This window comes from Marmota monax, unplaced genomic scaffold, assembly GCF_021218885.2.
Source record: "Marmota monax isolate L192 unplaced genomic scaffold, Marmota_monax_Labrador192_F-V1.1 WCK01_AAM20220418_F8-fsc00037, whole genome shotgun sequence".
NCBI lineage: Eukaryota > Metazoa > Chordata > Mammalia > Rodentia > Sciuridae > Marmota > Marmota monax.
The window spans coordinates 1,364,300-1,370,299 of NW_026693245.1; the positions used below are offsets into that span (position 1 = coordinate 1,364,300).

At 39.7% G+C, this 6,000-nt stretch overlaps 1 long non-coding RNA gene across 2 annotated transcripts in view; it reads left to right on the forward strand.

Annotated features, from left to right (window-relative positions):
* The window catches only part of LOC131424625 (uncharacterized), an 82,861-nt gene extending 77,935 nt beyond the window's left edge, over positions 1-4,926 (forward strand). For both annotated transcript variants that reach the window (XR_009227967.1, XR_009227968.1), the window contains 2 exons: positions 152-218; positions 421-4,926. This is a non-coding gene — a long non-coding RNA (uncharacterized LOC131424625). The remainder of the gene's footprint in view (positions 1-151; positions 219-420) is intronic.
* The last annotated feature ends 1,074 nt before the right edge of the window (positions 4,927-6,000 follow it).

The following is a 6,000-nucleotide window of genomic DNA, read 5'->3' on the forward strand; positions in this document are numbered from 1 at the left end:
GACATCGTGGCTGTAGCAATAGTGTTAGTATCTCCCGCACCAAGCAGGGAGCTGGGCACACTGATAAGGTGAGAAAAATGGAAGGTGTTAGAAGTAACCTGGTCGCCAGATTAAATTAACATTACTATTATTTCACTTGATATTTCTGCAGATGGTGAAACCAGGAGCATGTGTGATCTCAGTTTCGGTCTTAATCTCTGACTTCACTGGCTTCCAAGGTAAATATTTAAAGTTAATTTATAGTTGTCAGTAACAGAGTACATTAATACTGATAACGGCTGAAAACAAAAATCCCCTTATTAGAAAAGGTGATTAACTTACAAAGAACTTACAATAGTGAAACTGATGTTAGTCATGTTACAAGTTAAAAAAAAAAATGTGGGAATATTTTCTAATTTTCATGAAACCCTGTTCACCTAGCTGCTTGGGTCAATGAAGTGCAGCCCAAAGAAAATGGAGCCATAGAACTGCCTTGCACCTGTGACCCCAGCGAGCTCCTCCACCATCATAGCCTGCTCCAGCTGCCCAGGGCCACCTTCCCTCAACACCCCATCAACTTGGACTGTAGGCTGATTTCTGCTGACTCACCTGGCTACTGATTTCCCTGAAGGGGATGCACCCCAGAGCCCACTGTCCCTTCTCTGGGACTCTCTACCTTCCTCTTTTCCCTCCTCCTCTTCTGCTCCACCCATGCTATTGCACCAAGCCTAGGAGATAACATTGCCCAGATGCCAGAACAGTCAGCAGGTGATTAATATCCATCACACAGGCAAGTGTGGGCCATGAGTGAACAGGGAGAGGTTTTGAGTTGGACACCAACCCATTTCCTCTCCATCAACACAAAGGTGGGAATAACCGCAAGAATGGCTTTTTAAATGCCAGTCCATATGCTTCAAATTTATCCCAGAGTTATTTCCATAGATCTCATTTCTTTCTCTGCCTCCACTCTGTTTTTCCCCTTTTTTTCTTTTCCCTGATTGCCTGCTCAGTCCCTATCTCATTTCCTGTTTCCTCACTAAGGCTAAGAAGCCATGTGAACACCTTGCCATAACAAGTAGCCCTAACCAGACCCTACAACTTACCCCACTGTTCAGAGGACACTGTTCTGGAGAACTCTGCCATTGCCCTCATGCTCACAGACACAGGAACATGAGTCACCAGTGAGACACTGTTGCCACCCGCCTTTCTCCCCAAACCTCCTCCCCCAAAAGAGGAAATGGCCTCTGGCATCGGGATGTATGAACAAGAATTCCAATGCTAGGCATAAAGCATGAGAACTTCCGCCACCAACTTCCGAGCTGGTTATAGGATGCTGGTCTCATGTTTGGTTTTCAAACCTCAAATCTAAAGGAGAATATCACTTGGAGTATGATTTGTAAGAAGCAGTTTGGAGACTGACTCAGTCCTAACGTTACATGGCTTCTGTCATTTAAAAAGGATTACAATTTTTTAAAAGAGATACTCCAGCAATTGAGAGGATGGAAATGAAAAGAGCTGTAATTCCTTTTAAAATGCATAAAGCAATATTATGGGAGAAGGAAGATCACATTAGCCACACTGGTCAATGAAGCTAAAATGAGATGCAATTAAGTTAGTTCAAAGAAAGGTTTGATTAAAGATTACAAAAAGCTCTCTAATTAAGAGGAAAGAAAAGAATCTTGGGCAAGGCTGCTAGAGGAGGTTACAAACTTGTTAGCCCTGCAGACTGAAATGAGAAACCCAACAATTAGAGACGGTCCAGATAAAACAGCATCATTCCAACAATGGACAAGCTCCTTCTCTAGTTATGATCTGTAGACCTAAGTCATGCTCTTTCTGGATATTTCAGAATCCTGAGAGTGAACATGTGTGGCAAGGCCAACCTGCCTGTCACGCCACTCCACTAGAGCTGGTGCCAGAGAAGGCTCCCGGGGCATTTCTCCAAGCTCCGGTCCCCAGGAACCAAACACGATATGCCAATAACTTGTTCAACATGGATAAAATTATCTGTGAAAAATATGATTTGAAGTAAATTGAAAATAGAGAGGACTAGAAATGATTAGACAGTCTAGATTTGTTAAACCCATCTATGGTTCGAAACTTTCTCTCTGCTTCCTCTTATTCCACCAGCAATCTAGAACAAATTCAGTCTCGTGGATTATCTGGGAAATGTTGGCATTCAGAATTACACACTGAATTCTATCTCTTTTTCTTGTTTTTACTGTGGAGGAATTGAGGACACCATCTAGAAGAACTCCTCTAAACCGTTCACCAACAATTCTGCAGCCATATCTCTTCCCATCCAGGGGCTGGCTGTTCCCATCTGCTCCCATGCTGCAAAAGAGCAGACTTTTCTGGAATTGGCAGTAAATTGGCATTTGCACCACTTGCATCCTAATGTAAAAAAAAAAAGAAAAAAGAAATCTCGTCAGAGAAGAAATAGTCAATTCCCCCAAACAAACACTTAAGATGAAGCAGAGTGATTCTTGGTTATAAGCCAGGAGCAATGAAAGGGTATGTCCATGTGTGAATTTGCATTTGAATTCCCCCCAGGAAGGCAGGCTTAGCAAACCAATTAACTAATTAAACCAATTAACCAAATATGTAATTAACCTTGAGAACAGAGGTGTCAACAAAAGCACAACAAAGAAGTCACCCTCCTTGGGAATTGCCTGGTGATTTTAAACTTTTCAGTTTTCTCTCTTAAAGGCATTTCATTTTAACCTTTGGGCCTCAGTTTCTTCATCTGAAAAAAAAAAAAAACTCTGGGTATTGGATTGATGGCCAAGCAGTATGATCCTATGGACAGGATGGAATCCAGCCCAGGGCAGTATGAGCCATACTTCATGGTCCATTGTCTGTAAGTAAATACACAGGAGCTTTGAAGGACATGGTCTGCGGAACACTGGCCCCTTCTTGCTCATTTCTTTTGAAAACACACATGTCCATTATTACTAAAAGCAGAATAAATAGAAATTTCCAACAGACATCTCTTCTTGGAGACAACCATGATCTGGTATTTCAAACAATAAACTGTAGAAGAAAAGGGATGAAGAAAGGGGAGGTAAACTGTTAAAGTTATGGGAGGTCTCCTCGGTGGGGCTCCAGCAGACCAGATCTAGCCAGTCTGGAGTCCCTCCTGCTAACTGCCACATAATCAAATTGAACTCTGAAACAGGACGATTTTTCCAAAAGCAAGGGGTTGACAGCAACCAATCAGAAGGGGCCCAGTTTACCTGAGCAAGAAGGACAAGAAATCCAATAAGGAAGTCACATTGAAATGACCCATTTGCTTTTTGTTCCCCATTTCTGCTTTCTCCAGCCCTTTTCTGCCTGTAGAGGCAAACTCCCTGCTCAGTTCATTGGAACATCCCTTAACTTTGTAGAAAGAGTTTTTGCCCAATTCTAAAATCACAAGTAAAATCCAATTAGGTCTAAAAACTCAAATTACTGTGATTTTTGTCTCTGACAACCATTTCTAGAAGTTTGGTCTTTATACAGAAATCCCTAGGACTTCAGGAATCCTGTGGTATCAGAGCACTTCTGACATGTGGTATATCTTCTTTGCCAAAACAATAAATTAATGCCTTGCCATGATTACTTTTGAGTAGCTCACCTTACAAAATTTTGGTTTTCAAGTAGCTTCAGAAATGTTGCTTAGAATGATTCATGGGAAAGATCTAAGCCTGTTGCCTTTAAGTAGCTTTCATTTAAGGTTGCTGTGAAATTCATTCTGAAAAAAATCAATCAACAGTTTCGTTGAACAGCAAGTAGATAATACAGACCAGAGTCAAGTGTCCATTGACTAAGGTAGATTAAGGCTCAGATCATTATTTATACCATATCACCAAAAACAAAATCATGGAGGAGAGATCTCTCAATCAAATCATTATGGGAAGTGAAGGCTACAACTCTTGGAAATGTGAAGCTTATCAGGGAAATAAATACATATGTGAAATCTCATACTGGGTTTTCCTGTTCCTCCTTTATAAAGGATGCCACTTTTTTGATGTTGACCTTGGGCAAGATCAAAGCTCACCTGTGCTAAGTCAGAACACAATTCCTAATCCTCAAGTAAAAAGATACACTTGTGAACAGGACCGCTCAGCCAAGCTCACAGGCTCTCCACATTAGCAGGGATTTAAAATTTATAGCCAGGCAAGGGTGTCAGAGGCATCACATTTCATTCACTAAAATGCCAAGTACCCCATTCTCACCCCAAGTGCCTGCACTCAGTATTATCTCAGTTAACCTCTAAGTTTCCTCATCTGAAAAGTGAAGGGTCTGTGGAATAGAAAATCTCTATGATCCTCTCATGATTCACATAGATTCTTTTCCACCAATAGAGGAAGAGCCTTCCTGACAGCACACATTTCCATTTCCAGTATTTTGGAGCAAGCAGTACTTTGAAAATTTGGTATGAAAGCTTTTCTTAAGATAAAGAGCTAGCATTTCCTTGAGAATAATGGCCAGTCTCTTTGAAACTTTAGCCAGGGAACTTATCAAATAAAGAAACCACCTCTTCTAGACCATAGGCTGAATCCAAGAAAGTAAAAAAACCCAAATGCCTCATGGGAATTTAGAATTACACAGTTGCTGGCTGAATTGAGAGTCAAGAATGTGAATTTGTTTTGCCAAGATTCTCTAAGAACGTATGAGCTGGGGCTCATTTTTCTTTAAATCATGTAATTAAAGAAAAGAACCTTCTAGAGAGAGAGATGTGTAATTGAAGAAAAGAAACTTCTAGAAAGGTCTGAATCATCTCAGGAAACCAAGTAAAGATAATGATACCTGGTCCCCACTCAGTGTGCTCTTTCTTGCTCTACTTGCACCCCAAATGAGCTGCTGTCCTCACAGAGCATTGGAAACTCTGGTAGCAGCAAGAATTTCAATTCTAACTTGCTTCATATAAACAAAGTTAATTTTATTCTGACTACCTCTATGAAAATTAAGTGCATTAGTACTCACCTATCATAAATTTGTCAATGATTGTAATGTTTGTTAGAATATGAACATTAAATGTTAAGATATCAGTCTTAAAAATTAAATGTAATATTATTATTATTAAATGTTAAAATGTTTTTTTTTTATTTCTTAGTTCCATTGAATAAATCCTAAGGAAGTTGTCAAAGAGATAAAAAATAAAATAAATCCAAGCTGAATAGCATTTAAATGAACAAAAACCTGTACATTTAAAAGGTTTTTCTCTTGCTTATCTTAGTTCCCTAAACAATGACTTATTGAACACTAGGAACTCACCTAGGTGTAGAAAATAAGGATATTATTGGGAGACACAGTACAGTTGCTACCCTGAGTGATGAAAATCACATCATATAAAGATATTTATTTGGGGTAATTCATATAAAACATCAGTATTGAATGGCATAAGAATCTTAGATCTGTTGTGTTCTGTGAATTGTTTAGGGGTATCTTGCTTCTTTTAAACAATGAATGATGGGGGAAAAATGGTAAAGTATCCAAGCATAATATACTGTGCACAATTTTTGAAAATCATTTACAAGACAAACCACAAATTAATTTTTAGGATTCCAAGCATTCAAGACTTTGAAGAATTAAGATCAATATTAAAAACTTGCTTCTAGAAAAGAAAATAATGATGAGAGTTGTAATGATATTATCATCTCTAATTTGCTTGTATCTTACAAACTAAAAACAAAAATGCCAAGAGATTTGTTCATGAGGGTCACCAGACAATGCTTCTTCAATAGAAGGAATGTAGAAACAAAAACTGGAACTGAAATATTTAGAGTCATTTGCAAGAGGGGAATCACTAGGCTGGGATTTCATTTCCAAAACTGACCAGCCACACAAAGGTCAAACCACTTCCTGAGGGCAGCCACGAAGCTTGAGAAAATTCCCAGCATTCCTGGACTCCAAGGCTGGGCTTCCCTAGGGGAAGCCTCTTTCCCACCTGCTGCTTACCCCACCCCAAGCCTCACGTCTGACCTTGCCAACTCCCCAGGGTCCCCCACTGTGATGCAACCTCCTTTCCTGGGATTT